This window comes from Schistocerca gregaria, chromosome 5 (genome assembly GCF_023897955.1).
Source record: "Schistocerca gregaria isolate iqSchGreg1 chromosome 5, iqSchGreg1.2, whole genome shotgun sequence".
NCBI classification, from domain to species: domain Eukaryota; kingdom Metazoa; phylum Arthropoda; class Insecta; order Orthoptera; family Acrididae; genus Schistocerca; species Schistocerca gregaria.
Window position 1 is genome coordinate 57,066,483 of NC_064924.1, and position 22,765 is coordinate 57,089,247.

Here is a 22,765-nt window from a genome sequence, read left to right on the forward strand (position 1 = left end):
AATGAGGACTGAAACAGCTCGTTCCCCACAATTCTGTCAGAATGTTTTGAAGAGGAACATATTCGCCCTTTTTGAACTCCGGCAGAAGCATCTTTTAACTGGTTGCTTTTGTACAAAGAAATAAAACTGTTTAGTATATTAAACTTCGTTTCAAAACTCACAGAGCAGTACTTTCACTTCAGTAACTCCAAACTGCACACTATACAGAGAATATATACTGTAACGTAGTTTTGGTATATTCTGAATGACACGTATTAGACGCAATGTGTCGTTTTTTCCCTCTCTATCTTGACTGCTAATATTCCACATTACATTCAGCGTTAATTATAATAAGAGTCTTAGCCAGACCCAACAAAAATAATTTATTTCATTCGATCAGGCATGTACACACAAGACCGACTGTACATCATTTAAGTCGATATTTCTTATTCATCAGCAGTGGTGTCCCGGTGCACCGTCGCTGCCGGAGTATTATCGCCCGGCTGCCGTTGTTCACGCAGTCTGGCCCAGCTACTTTTACCTCCCGCTGGGCCTTTGGGAACTTTACAAAATTCCTTTGCTATAACAGTTCGTTACGCGCATTAGCACAGAATAAATTTCCTACTTGTGGTTTAGCAATATTGTTACATCCATTCTCCTATCTTAATGATTTGCATGAGGAGTAATATTAGGTACTAATGGTCTTCATACAGGAACAGTTGCAGAATGTATTGACGTTAAACCTTGTCGATAGCTCAGTCACCGCAGTTAATCTGTAGGGCAATTTATCGAAAACACGCGTGCAGTACGCGTATAAATTTATGATGATCCCACCGCAACAGCTGCCGCCGCTGACTACAAAAGCATTATATATGGCCTTGTGACCAGTTGCATAATAATGTGATTTACATACAGGGTGATTACAATTAAAGCTAAACTTTCAAAACGCTGTAGAAATAACACCACTGGTCAGAATCACGTCAAATTGCAATGGAATATTATAGGAGAAGGGGGTAAAAAATATGGCAGAATAAAAATAAATAGTTACAAAATGCAGCACTATATGCGTCAGAAAACGTAAATGAAAACACCTGTTATGCGGACGACCCACTGAAGTTGGTATAAACACGCCGAGTGCACGGCTTTTCTTCCATTCGCGTCTGCGACGTTCGCGGTGACTGTCTCAATGCAGGATCGCGCTCTGCTTGTAAAGCTGTATTGCAAGAATGATGACTGTGTGCACGGCGCTCTGCAGAAGTTCCGGACACTGAAGGATCTGAAAAAAGGCGTTGGTCCGATGACTGCCGTAGGTCTGGAGAAAATAATTCGAAAATTCTAAAAGTCGGGTTCTATTGGTGCGCAGTCTGGTAGATGGAGGAAACGAACTGATTCGACGTCAGTGGAAACAGTGGCCGCAGCAATGCAGGAGGAGACGAGTGTTGGTGTACAAACGTGCAGTGCACGGAGAATTGGCCGAGTGTTGGACATACCCGTGAGCACGGTACTTAAAATCCTACGAAACACCTTTCTTAGATATCCCATGTGCACAAGTTGCTTCCTGTTGACCTGCCACCAAGAGAGACCTTTGCTTTAGAATTTCCTGCTCGCATGGAAGTGGACATTAATAGGACGTGGAAGATTTTGTGGACAGACGAAGCCCACTTCCAACTGACAGGATATGCCAATACACAGAATTGTCGAATATGGGCAACGGAAAATCCACACGCAAATCAACCAGTGCCACTTCATCTTGGAAAGGTCACTTCTGGTGCGGGTTTACGCCATCATTTATGTTGCGCCATATTTTTTCGAAGAGACAGGTGCCTCTGGTTCTGCTACCTGTACTGTCACTAGTAAGCGCTATCAGTGTCTTTTTAACAACCACGTCATTCCAGCTGTCCAACAGTGTGGATGTGTGGATGGGATCATTTTTATGCAAGATGGCGCACCTCCGCACGTTGCAAATCCAGTTAAGCAGTTACTGAAGGGCCATTTCGGAAATGCTAGAATTATCAGCCGCCATTTCCCTACAGCCTTGCCGTCCCGATCCCCTGATCTTAAATCGTGTGACTTCTGGCTGTGGAGCTATCAGAAAGATGTTGTGTTCAATGTTCCGACTGCAAACTTACCTGCACTGAAGGCGCGCATTGCGGAACACATTCTGAATGTGACCCCGGAAACACTTCGTTCAGTTGTGGAACATGCTGTTTCTCGATTTCAACTTGTTGCAGAAGATGGACAACATATTGAACTTGTGTTACGCCAGTCACACGGAAATCAATAATGCGATTTGGATTGATGCTTTTTATCCGCTTTTTAGCCTCAAGACAGCTAAAAAGCTATTTTTCCCATCCCATGTGATATGACCTTGCCGAGGTGGATGGGCTTACGTAACTAAAAGTATCAGACATGTACACCCCTGCACACTGAGTAGTACAGTTTGTTTAACGTCAAACGTACGCCTTAGGCATTGCTGTATGATTCATTTGTCATTTGTAGTCGACCACTATTAAATTATGATGTTTACAGCGCCATCTATTGCTACATTTTGTAACTATTTATTTTTCTTCTGCCATACGTTTTTCCCCTTCGCCGATAATATTCCGTAGTAGTTTGAAATCATTCTGACCAGTGGTGTTTTTCCTACAGTGGTTTGATAGTTTAACCTTAATTATAATCACCTTGTGTTTTGGCGGGAGCAGAATCGTTCGGTAGTCAGCTTCAAATGCCGGTTCTCTAAATTTTCTCAATAGTGTTTCCCATAAAGGACGTCGCGTGTTGTTTGTAGTGTTCCCATATTTTTATTCACCACATGTATGACATGTTTATAAACAGGAGTGACATGCGCTCTGTTTCAGCCACATGGTACTATTCAGTGAGCGAGAGGTTCTCAATAAATATGAACTAGGAAAGAATCTAATTCCACAGCGTGTTCAGCTCAAAATGTGTCATATTGTCAGGACCTGGCGCCCTGTTCGAATTGAGAAGTCTTAATTGAGAGTCTCTGTGGCGTTCGAACATTGGTACTGATATGAAAATACATTTTTAAACATGGTTGGTTGGTTGGTTAGTTTCGGATGTAAAGGGACGAAATTACAGGGCCGTCTGTCCCTTTTTCCTGTCACAAAAAAGGCTCAAGGTAAAACAATAACAAATTTAATTTGTGGAGGTAAAAGGGGCTAAAAGGAATGGGGAACCACACCGACAGAGAAAACGAAAGAAAGTTACAAAAAAGGGGAAAACGTATACCATAAGGAAAAGTAGAGGAAGGTAGTAAAACAATAGAGCTAATGGTCTGGACTGGCTGACCACAAGAATAAAAAAGGATGAGCCAGCCACTCTGAGACAGACGAAAATGTGCAACAAAAAGGCAGGACGAACACACACACAGGGAAAAGAGGAACAACAAGGCAAACAAAATGCACCGTAATGATGACAGAGAATGAAATCGGAGGGAGAGCGGAGGCCCCAGAGAGAAGGCCAGATGTCCACCCTTAGATGGTACGATAAAGGCCCCCCCCCCCCCCTGCCTCAAGAGCAAAACGTAAAACTAAGTCTTCCGTTGAGTCATTTCCGGCCAGTACCGTAAGCAGGGTGATGAGAAGGTTAAAAGTACGCCACAGAGTGGCTAAAATCGGGCAGTCCAACAAGATGTGGGCAACAGCTGTAGGGGAGCCACAACGACACCGAGGTGGTTCCAGTTAATTTTTATGCTCTCGGTCTGCCGTCATCAGTTTCAACATTACACTGATCCATAAGAGACTTGAATGGAATTTTCGGCCCTGTTCGCTGATTTTACATATAACCAGCACCTCCCACGAATTTCTGAGACAATCTTTTTCATGAAGGCACTATGAAAATTAACAGACTTCACGCATGGCCCTTCTAACGTTCGCTCGAGTCGCTGCTACGTTTTCTCCAGTAGTTTCTTTTGTAACGAGAATTTAGTAGTTTCTGTTTTCGTAACATTGTTAGAGTGGTGCCGTTAAACCAAGGTATGGCGCCGTCTTCTATCGTTTCACTTGGTATGCCGTCATCTAGAGCAATTTTTATGACGTCTTTCAACTTTAATCGCAACTATGGCTCCCTATAACGTCGATGATGTACACCGGCTCTAGTTCGCGCATTTCCAGTTTGTTCGATCGCTCTCCAATGACTGGACTCGGAGTCCTCTGCTATAAAGGGTGGTCCAATGATAGTGGCCGGGCCAAATGTCTCAAGAAATAAGCCTCAAACGAAAAAACTACAAAGAACGAAACTTGTCTAGCTTGAAGGGGGAAACCAGATGGCGCTATGGTTGGCCCGCTAGATGCCGCTGCCGTAGATCAAATGAATATCAACTGCGGTTTTTTTTTAATAGGAACCCCCATTTTTTTACATGATCGTTTAGTCCGTAAATAAATAAGAATGTTTTACTTGGACCACTTTTTTCGCTTCGTGATAGATGGCGCTGTAATAGTCACAAACGTATAAGTACGTGGCATCACGTAACATTCCGCCAGGGCGGACGGTATTTGCTTTCTGCCTCGTGATGACTGGGTGCCGTGTGATGTCTTTAGGTTAGTTAGGTTTAAGTAGTTCTAAGTTCTAGGCGACTGATGACCATAGATGTTAAGTCCCATAGTGCTCAGAGCCATTTGAACCATTTTTTGGTTTTGCTTCGTGATACATTACCCGTGTTAAAATGGACCGTTTACCAATTGCGGAAGAGGTCGATATCGTGTTGATGTATGGCTATTGTGATCAAAATGCCCAACGGGTGTGTGCTACGTATCCTGGACGACATCATCCAAGTGTCCGGACCGTTCGCCGGATAGTTACGTTATTTAAGGGAACAGGAAGTGTTCAGCCACATTTGAAACGTCAACTACGAACTGCAACAAATGATGAATCCTAAGTAGGTGTTTTACCTGCTGTCGTAGCTAATCCGCACATCAGTAGCAGACAAATTGCGCGAGAATCGGGAATATCAAAAACGTCGGTGTTGAGAATGCTACATCAACATCGATTACACCCGTACCATATTTCTACGCACCAGGAAATGCATCGAGACGACTTTGAATGTCGTATACAGTTCTGCCACTGGGCACAAGAGAAATTACGGGAAGATGACATTTTTTGCACGCGTTCTATTTAGCGACGAAGCGTCATTCACCAACAGCGGTACCGTAAACCGGCGTAATATGCACTATTGGGCAACGAAAAATTCACGATGGCTGGGCTGCGACAAGTGGATCATCAGCGACCTTGGCTGGTTAATGTATGGTGCGGCATTATGGGAGGAGGGATAATTGGCCCCCATTTTATCGATGGCAATCTAAATGGTGCAATGTATGCTGATTTCCTACGTAATGTTGTACCGATGTTACTACAAGATGTTTCACTGCATGACAAAATGGCGATGTACTTCCAATATGATGGATGTCCGGCACATAGCTCGCGTGCAGTTGAAGCGGTATATAGCATATTTCATGACAGCTAGATTGGTCGTCGAAGACCATATCAAGGCTCGCACGTTCACCGGATCTGAGGTCCCCGTATTTCTTTCTGTGGGGAAAGTTGAAGGATATTTTCTATCGTGATCTACCGACAACGCCTGACAACACGCGTCAGCGAATTGTCAATGCATGTGCGAACATTACGGAAGGCGAACTACTCGCTGTTGAGAGGAATGTCGTTACACGTATTGCCAAATGCATTGAAGTTGACGGACATCATTTTGAGCATTTATTGCATTAATGTTGTATATCCAGGTAATCACGCTGCAACAGCATGCGTTCTCAGAAATGATAAGTTTACAAAGGTAGACTACATGTATCACATTGGAACAACCGAAATAAAATGTTCAAACGTACCTACGTTCTGTATTTTAATTTAAATAACCTACCTTTTACCAACTGTTCGTCTAAAATTGTGAGCCAGATGTGAAATAGAAATCTAGCTTAGCCGCTGCCTGCTAGCTGTTTGCTGTTGTGCTTTCAAGAAATCTGCAACAATGTTGTCAAGACACGAGGTAAGTGGAAATTGTGATTAGGGCCAGATAATTGTTTTTCTTCTGTTGCGCATATAATACAAAGTTAAGTTGCATTCAGATCAATTACAGTTCAGTTCATATTGGGTTCTGTGTAGCTGTGCTAAATTACAGACAGAAACAAATTTATAGAGCAAGGAAAAGTTCATGTGACAGAAAGGGAAATTAATGTAAGCGAACGTAAATTGCCTGAGGTAATGAAAGCATATTAAGTAGAATTTTAGTGTGATTAAATTTCACAGGATTACGAAACGTAAAAGAGGAGCTGAAACAGATTAGGAGTGAAAAGCACATTTAGCTTCGCAATGGAAGGAAAAGAATGGATTGAGAGAAAACGTAACAGACGAACAAAGAGATGAAACTAGAGAAGAATATCGAGTGAGACACTCAGCAAGCAAACACAAACGAGCTGTTGAGCAAATAAGAATGTGAAAAGAACTGAGTAGAGTCACAATGGGTGAAGTTCGTGAAAGAAAACAATTAAAACACCAGGAGCAAAACTTTAACGTACGAGAAGTGCAAAGCAAAAGAATTAAGACCAAGCGAACAGAGTCTCTTGCTTCTAGCGTAACAATAGATGACTTGGAAAATGTAACTGAAATTTTACATTACATTGGTGCAAAAACGCGGATTGTGCCTGATAATAATGTAAGAGCAGAAAAAAATACTAGCTACCTTAAGGCCAGGAGTCAGTAACTAAGCACCACAACCCTTGTGGTGACCGAAGGTCATTAAGGGGGAAGAGAGGTGTGGCAGTAATTCATAGTATATAGAATTATAATTCGTGTTCATGTGTTCGTGAGATGTAATACAAAGATGCTACAAATCTCTAAACAGAGCGTCTGTTATCAAGTCACCATATTCACCTTATGTTGAATGGAAGTTAGTATCGTTCTTCCATTCTCGTTGAAGCGATCTTCAATCCGAAACTGCTGTAATTCTTCGCACTAGTGTACCCTGTTCAAGTCTCTTCATCTCAACATAACTACTTCAACCCGTATTCATAAGAATCTGCTCACTGTAGTCAAGCTTCGCCACCCTCCTCCTACGATCTCCCCTATCTCCACCTCCCACTCATCCGCCCCCCCCCCCCCCCCCGCGACAAACACACACACACACACACACACACACACACACACACACACACACACTTCTCTCCAGTTCCAAGTATTCTCTGGTGTCTTGGGATGTGTTGTTGGTAAAATTGGGCACTAAAGCGCTTTTATCTCCACTTCACTACCTCTTGATTAGTTACTCCATTAGCCTGGCTAATCCTCAACATTCTACTGTAGCAAAATATTTTAAAAGTTTCTATTTTCCTCTCGTCTGTAATGCGTATCGTCCGCGATTCACTCTCATATACCCTTTTCGTTCCCTCGGTCCTCACACGTCGACCTTCGTTCCTTTTTTTTTTTTTTCCTCCATAAACAGGCGTAGTCTTTTGCTTATAGACCAATGGTGCGCGAGTGCAGATCTTCTAGTTCTTACTTTTAAAACCAGGGCGCAGCATATTGCAAGGTACTATTCGTGTGTTAGTTTACAGCTGGTTGTACGCACACAGTGGTTACTTCTACAAATCGAAAGTGTATGTAAATAAGTACCTATATATTAGGCTGAGAATTTGTGTGTTTTTTCTTAGCGTTCGGTAACTATTCCAGATGGGAATTAATTGAGATTTGTATAAGTTTTCTTCGATACTACGAAATATCACAGTTTCGAAGATCCTCGTACATGGACCTCAGGTCGTGAGGTATACTTAGTAATTTCAATTTGGTCTTCGATATGGATAATGGAATACCAAAATAACCGTTATTTCTACGCTGTAGACCAATGCATGAAATGTTAACTGATGAGCAATTACAAGCTCGTCCTAATAACAGCAGTACGGAATTACCTGATTGGGAAGATGTCGAATTCTCGTTTTTGACTGAATATTGATGCCCGCCCCCGGCAGCTGAGTAGTCACCGCGACTGAATGTCAATCATAAGGCCCCGGGTTCGATTCCCAGCTGGTCGGAGATTTTCTCCGCTCAGGAACTGGGTGTTGTGTTCTCCTAATCATCATTATTTCATCCCCATCGACGCGCAAGTCGCCGCAGTGGCGTCAAATCGAAAGACTTGCACCAGGCGAGTGGTCTACCCGACGGGAGGCCCTCGTCACATGACATTTACATTTATTGAAGATTGATGAGACTGTTCTGTAAAGTGGGGTTAAATTAGAGACAGAAACAAATTTGAAGAGCGACTTACAAGCTTATCAAGGAAACGTTCACGTGATAGAGGCTGTCTGGTAAACAATAAGAACGTTAAGATGTCGTACCAGTAACTAGGAGGAGAGGACGTTCTTGTACGGAGCATTCCTATGACAGTGGAGATCTTGATCAGGAAGAAAACCTGAATAAAAAACCTAGATGAGCCGTTTTGCAACCATTCCCAAAAGCAATGTTTTAAAAAGTTGGGCAACTACCAAAATTTGTTAAGGGGACTGGTTCGTGAAGTGAAAGGGAAATCTCGAAGAAAACTTGTATGACCCCATAGAAAATTCCCTCTACCACGCACCAATTAATCATTTTCAAGCAAACCATCCACATTCATTCACTTTGGAACAGTTATCTGATCTGATTTTCTTGTAATATATGCAGCGACAGCTCGACGACGGCAAGGTATTTTCTAGTGCGTTTATTCTTTGAAATAACAGTGATGCATATACGCATTCTCCATGGTTGTTAGAGTGGTAACTAGGACAGCTTCTGGAGTATCTGTTGAGGGATTGACGTGTTTCTGAGAGATACATATTCTGCTTTTCTTCTCGCTAAAGTTAGTCAGTTAACATTTGTGCCGCTAGCGGTTTGTTTGAAGAGAAAGAGATTGTAAAAGGAAAATAATTAAGGCTTCGAATCACCGGAGATCTGGACATGTAATGGAGATGGATTTAATACACGATTTCCTCCATAAATAAGGTTTGTGACTTAGTTGTTCTGGAGTGAATGAACGAATGAGTTTTTTCTGTATCATTTGATGATCACGTTGGCCCTGTAATTAGTGGGGAAGTTTCAGCTGTGTCGAAGAGAGCCTCCAATCACTGAGTCTGTGTTAAATCGTCCAAAAAGGCTTCGTATACATCTGGAATTCGCAATCTTTCGTAAAAGGAACAAATTGTCCAAACGATTGATTCTCCCGACTGACTGCAGTGTTTAACACTAATAATAAATTTAAAGATCTCTTACAAAAAGCCAGGAGCTGATTACCAAGACGAAGGACTCCACCAAAGATTCTATTTGGCTGATTTCACGTAATGAAATATTATATTAAAAACTGTACATAGATAAAGGAGAGAAAGAGAGAGAGCGAATGAAAATAGAGATAATACTAATAATCCTCCATTAGTCTAATTTTTCGCCTGTCTTATCACGGATCATCCAAGAACTGGGAGGGCCTTACTTTACTGTATAGATTTACGTGTGAAGGTGAAGGGATCTTAAAGGCCACAGATACACGTCTATACAGACAAGACATTACACAGAGATAGCGGTTAGCTGCATTCATCATCTATTCTTAGATAAAGAGACGGCAACTTATTATCCGAACATTAAAATGTTAAAAACTGTCAGTTTTCTAAATAGTGTAGCTCAAACAATAAGAGTTGTAGGCCCATGTAATGATTACCATCTTTTAACAGACCTTTTGTGAATAATTGGATGTGTGAACCACAGCTTTTGGTCTCAAACTTTCTCTGAATTGTATTTAGTGTTGCAAGTGAAATAAAGCATGTAAATTATTCATGTACAGCATAACTATACACATCTCGAAACAAAAACAAAGTAGAAGTTTGATTTTCTTTCTCGGATTTCTTTACACTAAGATGTTTAAAGCAGACTTTTAAAAGGATGTTTCTGACATAAATTATTCTTCAAAAAAGTTTTTAATAATGATTTGTTTTTCTTTAAAAAAAGTCTTTAATTTTCAAGTCATAAGAATCGTCTAATTTTTAGTTACGTATGTTTTAAGACAGTACACAAAATTCCGGCTCTCTGCTTAACAGTTTTTAACCTGTGTGTACCAGAACATTAAAAACGTGAACTCGTGAGAAATTCAAGTTGCAGTTAAAGATTATTTAGCTGTCCACCCCGTGTAACACTAGCGCATGCCACCTCCATTTTCATCTTCTTTCTGATGTTGTTCTCTCTCCCTTTTCTTTTTCAGACAACTTTCTGTTATTCTTGCTTCTTTGGTGAGTTGCAAAACCGATTTAACTGCGTTGAATAGTCAGTGGTAATTAAAATTCTTTGCATCTTTAGTCCATCAGGTACTCTCATCGGTTCTGTAACCTTAAACTTTAACATTGAACCACCAGTGAAACATAGCAGAACGTCCAGCATGACAATTTTCTAAGTTTTTAGCCCCACCAAAACAGCTTCTGGTATATTTTACCATACACAGTTGTTAAAACTCTGATATGTACAAAGTGGTTAAAACTCTCATTTGAGTTTTGAGTCCTGCACTATATCTATTTCTCTGACAACTTTGTTACATTAAGACATTAGAGACAAAAAATTCATAAAAACAAAAAATTGAGAGCAAAATTCAGTTTTCAACAAAGCTGTCTGATTCACGTGGGGACATCGTCAAGTGTGCAGACACTTTTAAATTCCTCTAATTTTTTAGCTTTCTTCGGTACAGTTTCCTCGAAGCAAACTTTTTCTCGTTCAGAGGGCTACAGAGAATTTCTTAAGACAAAAATTAAAAAATCCACTTGTTCACATACTAGTCCCCTTAAGGCAAGGAACGCCTCAAAATGCAGGAAACCTGGCTGCAAGAGACGTGTCTGTCAAATATGGAGTGCATTTACGTGTTGTGAAAATAATCTTTTTGAAGCTTATCGTAAAACGTACCGTAAAAATGGCAGTAACTAATTATTACATGCCAGAAATTATTGCATGATTATCATAATTTTGCATTTATGAAGCTAATGTAGAGCATCAACAAAAACCTGTAATGGTAGTTATGCTGTATATTTCAAAAATATTAACACACCTATTTTCTATGTGTATTAACATACATTTACTGTAAATTTTAATGTATGTATGGTATACTGTGTTATATATATATATATCCTCTTCACTCCTGATGTAAAAAAATCGCAGGAAATTTTTCTTTACAAGTTTTTCAGCAAACTAATAAAAAAAGCTTGACACAAATGCAACTGAAACATTCTTTTGATGGCTCAGTATAAGAGAATATATATATATATATATATATATATATATATATATATATATATATATATATATATATATATATATACTCCTGGAAATGGAAAAAAGAACACATTGACACCGGTGTGTCAGACCCACCATACTTGCTCCGGACACTGCGAGAGGGCTGTACAAGCAATGATCACACGCACGGCACAGCGGACACACCAGGAACCGCGGTGTTGGCCGTCGAATGGCGCTAGCTGCGCAGCATTTGTGCACAGCCGCCGTCAGTGTCAGCCAGTTTGCCGTGTCATACGGAGCTCCATCGCAGTCTTCAACACTGGCAGCATGCCGCGACAGCGTGGACGTGAACCGTATGTGCAGTTGACGGACTTTGAGCGAGGGCGTATAGTGGGCATGCGGGAGGCCGGGTGGACGTACCGCCGAATTGCTCAACACGTGGGGCGTGAGGTCTCCACAGTACATCGATGTTGTCGCCAGTGGTCGGCGGAAGGTGCACGTGCCCGTCGACCTGGGACTGGAACGCAGCGGCGCACGGATCCACGCCAAGACCGTAGGATCCTACGCAGTGCCGTAGGCGGACCGCACCGCCACTTCCCAGCAAATTAGGGACACTGTTGCTCCTGGGGTATCGGCGAGGACCATTCGCAACCGTCTCCATGAAGCTGGGCTACGGTCCCGCACACCGTTAGGCCGTCTGCCGCTCACGCCCCAACATCGTGCAGCCCGCCTCCAGTGGTGTCGCGACAGGCGTGAATGGAGAGACGAATGGAGACGTGTCGTCTTCAGCGATGAGAGTCGCTTCTGCCTTGGTGCCAATGATGGTCGTATGCGTGTTTGGCGCCGTGCAGGTGAGCGCCACAATCAGGACTGCATACGACCGAGGCACACAGGGCCAACACCCGGCATCATGGTGTGGGGAGCAATCTCCTACACTGACCGTACACCTCTGGTGATCGTCGAGGGGACACTGAATAGTGCACGGTACATCCAAACCGTCATCGAACCCATCGTTCTACCATTCCTAGACCGGCAACGGAACTTGCTGTTCCAACAGGACAATGCACGTCCGCATGTATCCCGTGCCACCCAACGTGCTCTAGAAGGTGTAAGTCAACTACCCTGGCCAGCAAGATCTCCGGATCTGTCCCCCATTGAGCATGTTTGGGACTGGATGAAGCGTCGTCTCACGCGGTCTGCACGTCCAGCACGAACGCTGGTCCAACTGAGGCGCCAGGTGGAAATGGCATGGCAAGCCGTTCCACAGGACTACATCCAGCATCTCTACGATCGTCTCCATGGGAGAATAGCAGCCTGCATTGCTGCGAAAGGTGGATATACACTGTACTAGTGCCGACATTGTGCATGCTCTGTTGCCTGTGTCTATGTGCCTGTGGTTCTGTCAGTGTGATCATGTCATGTATCTGACCGCAGAAATGTGTCAATAAAGTTTCCCCTTCCTGGGACAATGAATTCACGGTGTTCTTATTTCAATTTTCAGGAGTATATATATATATATATATATATATATATATATATATATATATATATATATATATAGAGAGAGAGAGAGAGAGAGAGAGAGAGAGAGAGAGAGAGAGAGCTGAATAAAATGTTTTATTGAAGGAAGGGGAAAAAGCATACCAAATAAAGACTAGTACTTTTTCACAATAAGTGACACTTGTCCACATATGTAGACCTCCGTTTCTGTTACCGTGAATCATCAAAAAATGTTTTATTTGCATTTGTGTCAAGCTTTTTTTATTATTTTACTGAAAAATATGAAAAAAAATTCCTGCGATTTTTCTTTTTTACACCAGGAGTGAAGAAGACAACGCTATACTCCATACAACCTGTTTAAGAAAAGACTTCTGACACATTTTTTTCAGTGTTAATAAACATCCCTTTTCCAGGAAAGTTTTTCTTGTACATTACCAGTCAGCATTTTGTTTACTCTCCATTTCGACCATCGTCAGTTATTTTGCTTACCGCACACCAAAGCTGATCTAGTGCTTCCAGTGCGTCGTTTCGTAATCTAATTTCCTCATCTTCACCTGATTTAATGTGACTACACTGCATTACTCTTGTTTTGCACTTAATGGTGTTCTTATAACGAATTTTACAAATCCTTTGTTATCTTGACGAGAATTACAATGCCGTCAAAATTTCTCGCTGAATTTGAAATTCCTTTCCAAAGATGTCCTTTGTTCCTTTGCATCTTGCTCTATGTACAGATTGGGCAACATAAGCATAAGGCAACAAATCTGTCTCATTCTCTTTTCAACTTCTGCTTCCCTTTCGTGTCCTTCGATTATTAAAACTGCTGGCTGGTTTCCATTCAAGTTGTAGATAACTTTTCACTTCATAATCTCAAAGACTGCATTCGACTCCACATTGTCGAAATGTTTCACTACATTTAAAAATGCTATAAATATAGGTTTGAATCTTTTCAATCCATTGTCTAATATGTCTACTGTCAGTATCGCCTCGCATGTCGCTATATAGGGTGTTCAAACTGACATATTTCTACGTAGCCAATAGCTAATACAGGATGTCCCGAAAAAACACCGACCACTTTTCAGGACATGTTCCTTACATCAAAACAAGAAAAAAATGGGATTTAAAATACATGTCTTAAGAATTATGAACACTTGCTCATTTTCGATACTATGAAACAGATATCTTCTACTGAAAGGACTTTGCTTTCCGTATTTTGGTAATCGATGGTATGGACCAAAACATGAAAAAAAATCAGTAAACATGCAGTCTAAAAAGAATACGAGCACTTGTTCATCTTCGCTAGTGCGAAACGCATCTGCTGAACAGCGAATGCCTTTTAGAGCCCATCTTTGCTTGATACTTTTTACTTGTTTTGCTATAAGGATCCTGCCCCTATAATTTGTCCCTTTCTTTTACCGGAGGGGGGAGGGGGGCGGTAAATCGCTGTATGTGTATATTTCGTCCAGTAGCCAGCTGTCGGATACTGAGTAACCTCTGAGCATGCGTAAGTACCCAATTTGCTGGTGTTGCGGCCACATGTAGTAAGCATTGCTTCACGCAGTGGAGAATGGCAAAACAGCGGCGACCGAGGCGTTGCGAAGGTAGCGCAGCACAGATAACCTTGCTGACAGCTGCAGTCTACCAATCGGTTGACGCAAGGTTGATTTAAGGACGCACGCAGACCGAGCGCCGAGCGAAGCTTGGAGAGTGCTGAGTAAGGGAAGTGAGGCCAGCACGGTAAGTTACGCTGCGATATACTGCGGGAGTAATTACAAGAACCTGCCACTGAGGGTAAAAAACGTCCTCCTGCCGGATAAAAATAGTGGAGCGCAGGCAGCATCAGGCAGAAGCCATTAGGAAGCAGTTCGGATCTGAGGACGGACGTGGTCCGTGTCCGAATGTTCAATCTTCGTAGGTGACGATTCCGGAAGTCTGTTCCAGGTCGCAGGAGTCATCCGTTCGCCACCAGATGTCAACTTCAGCTCTGGAGGTCGGCCCGAGTTCGGCCGGCACCATCGCTGACTAACTACAGCGAGAACTTTCAGCAGGACCGGCCGCACTGCTGTCTTGGTCACAGGCGCCGCCGGGGACTGACGCCCGGACTTCACGGCAACCCGGCCCCACGGCGCGTGGTCCGTCCATGACGGGACCTCGCGGACATCGCGACTGACTGCTTCCCAGCCGCCGGTGCAGCAGGAGTAGGCAGCTGACCTCACGGCGACGCGGCTCCGTGGGCGTGCCCGTACTGGGGGCGCCGAGCGGCGACGAGTTCATCTCAACCACAGGGCATCCTGGCTTCAGCGGAGCACTGGTGGCCTGAGGCTACCGAGAGCGATCAGCGGTGCGCGTTGCGCGCATTGTCGGGGAATCTGCACAGCCATACGACATAACACTGGCTACGGATGAGGCTCGATGGCTCGATTTACTTGGGAAGACATGTACTGTGTCATAACCCCCAGGTACGGCCGGATGAAAACCCATCTACAACAGTTATGCAAGATCATCAGTGACAGTCTTCAGTGAACATGTGGGCCGGTATCATGGGTGACCACTTCCATGGCTCCTCATTTCAGATGACCAATGTACCAACTGTTCTTGCAAGAGCACATGCCGACGTTATTGAAGGACGTACATCTACATACCAAAATGAGGAAGTGGTTCCAGTGTGATGGGAAACTGCGGATTTCGCAGAACCAGTACGTAAGGCATTAACCCATACTTCGTACAATCGACCATACTTTGTATAATCGATAGGAAAGAAGGAAGGAAGATTAGTGCTTAACGTCCCGTCGACAATGAGGTCATTAGAGACGTCGGGGAGCACCTGCATATATGCCTGTAAGATCCTGAGACGTTATGTCATTAGACTTCTTTGCCTAGGGCAAAGTAAAAACCAAAATGTTAACTGCCCCTGTGGACAAAGAGTAGGAATTATTTGCAAGAAATCTTGAAATGGCCACTCACATACAGAACATTGATTTTTCATCAACAGTGTCAAGAGTGTCTCGAGAATACCAGGTTTCAGGCATTACCTCTCACCACCGACAACGCATTGGCCGACGGCCTTCACTTAACGACCGAGAGCAGCGGCGTTTGCGTATAGTTGACAATGCTAACAGACAAGCAACACTGCCTCAAATAACAGCGGAAATCAATTTTGGACGTACAACGAACGTATCCGTTAGGACAGTGCACCGAAATTTAGCGTTAATAGCAGCAGACGACCGACACGAGTGTCTTTGGTAACAGCACGACATCGCCTGCAGCGCCTCACCTGGGCTCGTGACCATATCGGTTGGACCCTGAAGGACTGGAAAAGCGCGGCCTGGTCAGAAGAGTCCCAATTTCAGCTGTTAAGAGCTGATGGTAGGGTTCTAGTGCGGCACGGACCCCACGAAACCATGGTCCCAAGTTGTCAAAAATCACTGAGCAAGCTGGTGGTGATTATGATGGTGTGGGCTGTGTCTACTTGGCATGGAATCTGTTCAAAATGAAAGGATCATTAAATGGAAATTGTTGTTTTCGGCTACTTGGAGCCCATCTGCAGCCTTTCATTGACTTCACGTCCCAAACAACGATGAAATTTTTGTGGATGTCAATGTGCTATGTCACTGTGCCACAGCTATTCACGGTTTGTAGGGAAAACATTGTGGACAATTCGAGCGGATGCACTGGGAACACAGATTTTCCGACACTACTCCCATCGAATATGTATGGACCATATTAGAGAGGTCAGTAGGTGCACAAAATCCTGCACCGGCAGCACTTCCGCAATTGTAGAAGGCTAAAGAGGCAGCATTGGTCAATGTTTCTGCACGGGTATTCCAGCGACTTGTTGAGTCCAAGCCACGTGGAGTTGCTGCACTATGCCAGACAAAAGGAGGTCCGACACGATACCAGGAGGTATCCCGTGACTTTTATCACCTCAGCGAACATTCTTTGGTGTTTCCTTCAACACATCTGTCAGTTCTGGACACTGAACTTTTAAACACCATATATATCTCCGGAACCAAAATTGATCTTCCACCAGATTGGCTTCTAGTAGTCATCGCATTCTTACAGAGACAATTTATGTACAACAGGCGAACTTCGACTTGGAACTGGTCGAGATTTGTAACGTCACAGTGTTGCGTTGACGCTGTGGAGCTCGCCAAGAAGACAGAGGTGGAATCAAAGGCGCCAGGTGTTTACCTCATGGTCAGGATCGGTACCAATGATATGCAAGATCGCTTTCTTACTTCACAAACAAATCTTCGGAGACGACGTACTGGATTACGTTATTTGCAGCTGAAGCTAGTGTTTAGTAGTTTATATATTATAACCTATGCACTATGGTTCAAATGGCTCTGAGCACTTGTAAGTAGGATGTTTAGGTTTTTTTATTGGTAACGCCGCCGCCATGTAGCGCTCTGTATAAAAATCACTGGCTGTGCCGTGTGCAGTCTGTGGCTGGTTTGCATTGTTGTCTGCCATTGTAGTGTTGGGCAGCGGCAGCTGGATGCTAAAAGCGCGTAGCGTTGCGCAGTTGGAGGTGAGCCGCCAGCAGCGATGGATGTGGGGAGAGAGATGGCGGAGTTTTGAAATTTGTAAGAATTGGTGTCATGAATGACTATAGAGGTAAATACATTGTTTGTTCTCTATCAAAATCTTTCATTTGATAACTGTGCCTATCAGTAGTTAGTGACTTCCGTAGTTTGAATCTTTTAGTTAGCTGGCAGTAGTGGCGCTCGCTGTATTGCACTAGTTCGAGTAACGAAGATTTTTGTGAGGTAAGTGATTTGTGAAACGTATGGGTTAATGTTAATCAGGGCCATTCTTTCGTAGGGATTTTTGGAAGTCAGATTGCGTTGCGCTAAAAATATTGTGTGTCAGCTTAAGCACAGTCATGCATAATTTTTCTAAGGGGACGTTTCATACGGCGACCGTGCCAGGAGACGACGTACTGGATTACGTTATTTGCAGCTGAAGCTAGTGTTTAGTAGTTTATATATTATAACCTATGCACTATGGTTCAAATGGCTCTGAGCACTATGGCATTTAACTTCTAAGGTCACACAGTGATATCTGGTGAATAATTTGGCTGTGGTAGTAATGAAATTTGTTTTGAGGTTAAAAAATGGTTCAAATGGCTCTGAGCACTATGGGACTTAACATCTGATATCATCAGTCCCCTAGACCTTAGAACTACTTAAACCTAACTAACCTAAGGACATCACACACATACACGCCCGAGGCATGACTAGACTGAAGCGCCTAGAACCGCTCGGCCACCTCGGTCGGTTTTTGAGGTTAAAAATTGCTGTACTGACAGAGCAGTATGAAATGGCGTATTATCGTGATGCAGAATCCAATTATCAGCAATGTTGGCACAGACACGAAGAACTCTTTTACGAAGTCTTTCTAAAATTTCTTTGTAGTAATATTCGAGTAATATATGAGTTCACTCACACTGGTCAAGTTGACATCCGTCCATGAGGTTGATGGTCGTCCACTGCGGTCTCCATTTTCAATATTAGTTCTACCTTCACTAAACATTTTATGCCAACGAAAAACTTGAGCTCTTGTCATAACCTCCTCTCGCCGTGCGGGATTAGCCGAGCGATTTAGGGCGCTGCAGCCATGGACTATGCGCCTGGTCCTGGCGGAGGTTCGAGTCCTCCCTCGGGCATGGGCGTGTTTGTTTGACCTTAGGATAATTTAGGTTAAGTAGTGTGTGAGCTTAGGGGCTAATGACCTTAGCAGTTAAGTCCCATAACATTACACACACATTTGAACATAACCTCCTCTCCAAAAGCCTTCTGAAGCTTACCGTAAGTTGTCGTCGCGTTTTCACCCAATTTGAAGCAAAAAGAAATTGCATACCGTTGCGCAATACCATGCGGTTTCATTTCCGTGACGAGAGACACAAACACGTATTAACTTATTACAGCACAACTCACGACTGAGCAGTTGCATGGATGTGCTGCTTGCTCCGGCCGGAGTAGCCGAACAGTCCTAGGCGCTACAGCCTGGAACCGCGCGATCGCTACGGTCGCAGATTCGAATCCTGCCTCGGGCATGGATGTGTGTGATGTCCTTAGGTTAGTTAGGTTTAAGTAGTTCTAAGTTCTAGGTGACTGATGACCACAGCAGTTAAGTCCCATAGTGCTCAGAGCCATTTGAACCATTTGTGATGCTTGGACTAGAAGCACTTTATAGACCAAGGTCAAAGATATTGTGCCTACGCAAGCCTGCAGCGTTGCTACATCATGCAAAGAAAATCAGTCTCATTACTTCATTGTTGCACTTCGTATGCAGCTTCAAAGCACCAACAGATTGTGAGGATCTCTCAAAAACGTGTCACTTTTGATACTTGTGCTACAATTTAAGACGCTTGTTTTCCACAAAGGAGATCAGTTGACGCGGTAAGGATCTATATTTGCATCTATACTCCGCAAACCACCTTGCGGTGTGTGGGGGAGTGTGCTTAGCGTCCCACTTCTCCCTTCCCCTGTTCCAGCCGCGAATGGTTCGCGGGAAGAACGACTGCTGGTAAGTCTGCGTGTTGGCTTGAATCTCTCTGACTTTACTTGCGAGATCTTTCTGCGATATGTTGGCAGGAGGAAGTAATATACTGGTTGATTCTTCTAGGACTGTATAACCTCGGAACTTGAACACCGTGACGCAGAACGCCTCTCTTCCAGTGTCCGCCAGTGGAGTTGGCTGGGCATCTCCGTGAAGCTTTCGTGCTTACTAAATGAACCTGTAACGAAAAGCGCTGCTCTTCTTTGGATCTGCTCTATTCCCTCTATCAGTTCTATTTGGTACGGATCTTAGACTGATAATCAGAATGCATGTATTGGTGGAACAAGGGTTTGTGGGTGGACTACATTTCCTGAGGAGTCTTCCAATGAATTTCTTAGTCTGGCATTTGCCTTCCTCGTGATACATTTTATGTGCTCCTTATACCTACCCCTGACAATCTGAACAGTTCTCTCACGCTGTTCGCAGATGATGCTGTAATTTACCGTCTAGTAAGGTCATCCGAAGACCAGTATCAGTTGCAAAGCGATTTAGAAAAGATTGCTGTATGGTGTGTCAGGTGGCAGTTGACGCTAAATAACGAAAAGTGTGAGGTGATCCACATGCGTTCCAAAAGAAATCCGTTGGAATTCTATTACTCGATAAATAGTACAATTCTAAAGGCTGTCAATTCAACTACGTACCTGGGTGTTAAAATTACGAACAACTTCAGTTGGAAAGACCACATAGATAATATTGTGGGGAAGGCGAGCCAAAGGTTTCGTTTCATTGGCAGGACACTTAGAAGTTGCAACAAGTCCACTAAAGAGACAGCTTACACTACACTCGTTCGTCCTCTGTTAGAATATTGCTGCGCTGTGTTGGATCCTTACCAGGTGGGATTGACGGAGGACATCGAAAGGGTGCTAAAAAGGGCAGCTCGTTTTGTATTATCACGTAATAGGGGAGAGAGTGGGGCAGATATGATACCCGAGTTGGGATGGAAGTCATTAAAGCAAAGACGTTTTTCGTCGCGGTGAGATCTATTTACGAAATTTCAGTCACCAACTTTCTCTTCCGAATGCGAAAATATTTTGTTGAGCCCAGCCTACAAAGGTAGGAATGATCATAAAAATAATACAAGAGAAATCAGAGCTCGAACAGAAAGGTTTAGGTGTTCGTTTTTCCCGCGCGCTGTTCGGGAGTGGAATGGTAGAGAGATAGTATGATTGTGGTTCGATGACCCCTCTGCCAAGCACTTAAATGTGAACTGCAGAGTAGTCATGTAGATGTAGATGTACATGCTTTATGGATGTCACTGCTCCCAGTGATTTCTCTCCAGTTATTTAATCATATAATAACGGATCTCTCTGCCTATTTATGCGCAGCTGAACGTATTAATTATTTGTGCTACTTGAACAATATTTTTGTCACAGTAAAAAAAAAACCGAAGATTTCGTCAAATCGTGTACGATCAATAAGACAGTTAGCCACAATTTTTGCCTCTTTTTATACGTGACAATAAAAAAAATGACTGTGTCGCATTGATGGCCGGGAGGCCCCGTGCGGGGAAGTTCGGCCGCCAGATGCAAGTCTTATTTCAGTTGACGCCACATTGGAGGAATTGCGTGTTGGTGATGAGGAGATGATGATGATGACAATGATAACACAACACGCAGTCCACGAGCGGAAAAAAGTCTCCAACCCTGCCAGAAATCGAAGCCGAGCCCTCTAGATGGTATTTTAAACCTCATTTTGTTCGTTATTTTTCGTTGCATTTGTTCGGTGCGGACGTCCCATGACAACTGTCCAAGTTGTTGATTCAGTCACTCAGTTTTTTTATTACCCCACACGAACGATAAAATGGCTGACATCGAAATAAGTGTCCAAGGAACAGAAAAGCAACTGAAATCACTCAACAGAGGAAAGTCCGCTGGACCTGACAGGATTCCAATTCGATTCTACACAGAGTACGCGAAAGAACTTGCCCCCTTCTAACAGCCGTGTACCGTAAGTCTCTAGAGGAACGGAAGGTTCAAATGGCTCTGAGCACTATGGGACTTAATATCTGAGGTCACCAGTCCCCTAGAACTTAGAACTACTTAAACCTAACTAACCTAAGGACTTCACACACATTCAAGTCCGAGGCAGGATTCGAACCTGCGACCGTAGCGGTCGCGCGGTTCCAGACTGAAGCGCCTAGAACCGCTCGGCCACACATGCCGGCCGAACGGAAGGTTCCAAATGATTGGAAAAGAGTACAGGTAGTCCCAGTTTTCAAGAAAGGTCGTCGAGCACATGCGCAAAACTATAGGCCTATATCTCTGACATCGATCCGTTGTAGAATTTTAGAACATGTTTTTTGCTCGCGTATCATGTCATTTCTGGAAACCCAGAATCTACTCTGGAGGAATCAACATGGATTCCGGAAACAGCGATCGCGTGAGACCCAACTCACTTTATTTGTTCATAAGACCTAGAAAATATTAGATACAGGCCCCCAGGTCAATGCTGTTTTCCTTGACTTCCGGAAGGCGTTCGATACAGTTCCGCACTGTCGCCTGATAAACAAAGTAAGAGCCTACGGAATGTGAGACAGCTGTGTGGCTGGATTGAAGAGTTTTTAGCACACAGAACACAGCATGTTGTTCTCAATGGATAGACGTCTACAGACGTTAAAGTAACCTCTGGCGTGCCACAGGGGAGTGTTACGGGACCATTACTTTTCACAATATATATAAATGACCTAGTAGATAGTGTCGGAAGTGCCATGCGGCTTTTCGCGGATGATGCTGTAGTATACAGAGAAGTTCCAGCAAAATTAGAAAATTGCAGCGAAATGCAGGAAGGTCTGCAGCAGATAGGCACTTGGTACAGGAGGTGCCAACTGACCCTTAACATAGACAAATGTAATGTATTGCGAATACATAGAAAGAAGGATCCTTTATTGTATGATTATATGATAGCGGAACAAACACTGGTAGCAGTTACTTCTGTAAAATATCTTGGAGTATGCGTGCGGAACGATTTGAAGTGGAATGACCATATAAAATTAATTCTTGGTAAGGCGGGGTGCCAGGTTGAGATTCATTGGGAAAGTCCTTAGGAAATGTAGTCTATCAACAAAGGTGGTGGCTTACAAAACACTCGTTCGGCCTATACTTGAGTATTTCTCATCAGTGTGGGATCCGTACCAGATCGGGTTGACAGGGGATATAGAGAAGACCCAAAGAAGAGCGGCGCGTTTCGTCACAGGGTTATTTGGTAAGCGTGATAGCGTTACGGAGATGTTTAGCAAAGTCAAGTGGCAGACTCTGCAACAGAGGCGCTCTGCATCGCGGTGTAGCTTGCTGTCCAGGTTTCTAGAGGGTGCGTTTCTGGATGAGGTATCGAATATATTGCTTCCCCCTACTTATATCTCCCGAGGAGATCACGAATGTAAAATTAGAGTGATTCGAGGGCGCACGGAGGCTTTCCGGCAGTCGTTCTTCCCGCGAACCATACGCGACTGGAACAGGAAAGGGAGGTAATGACA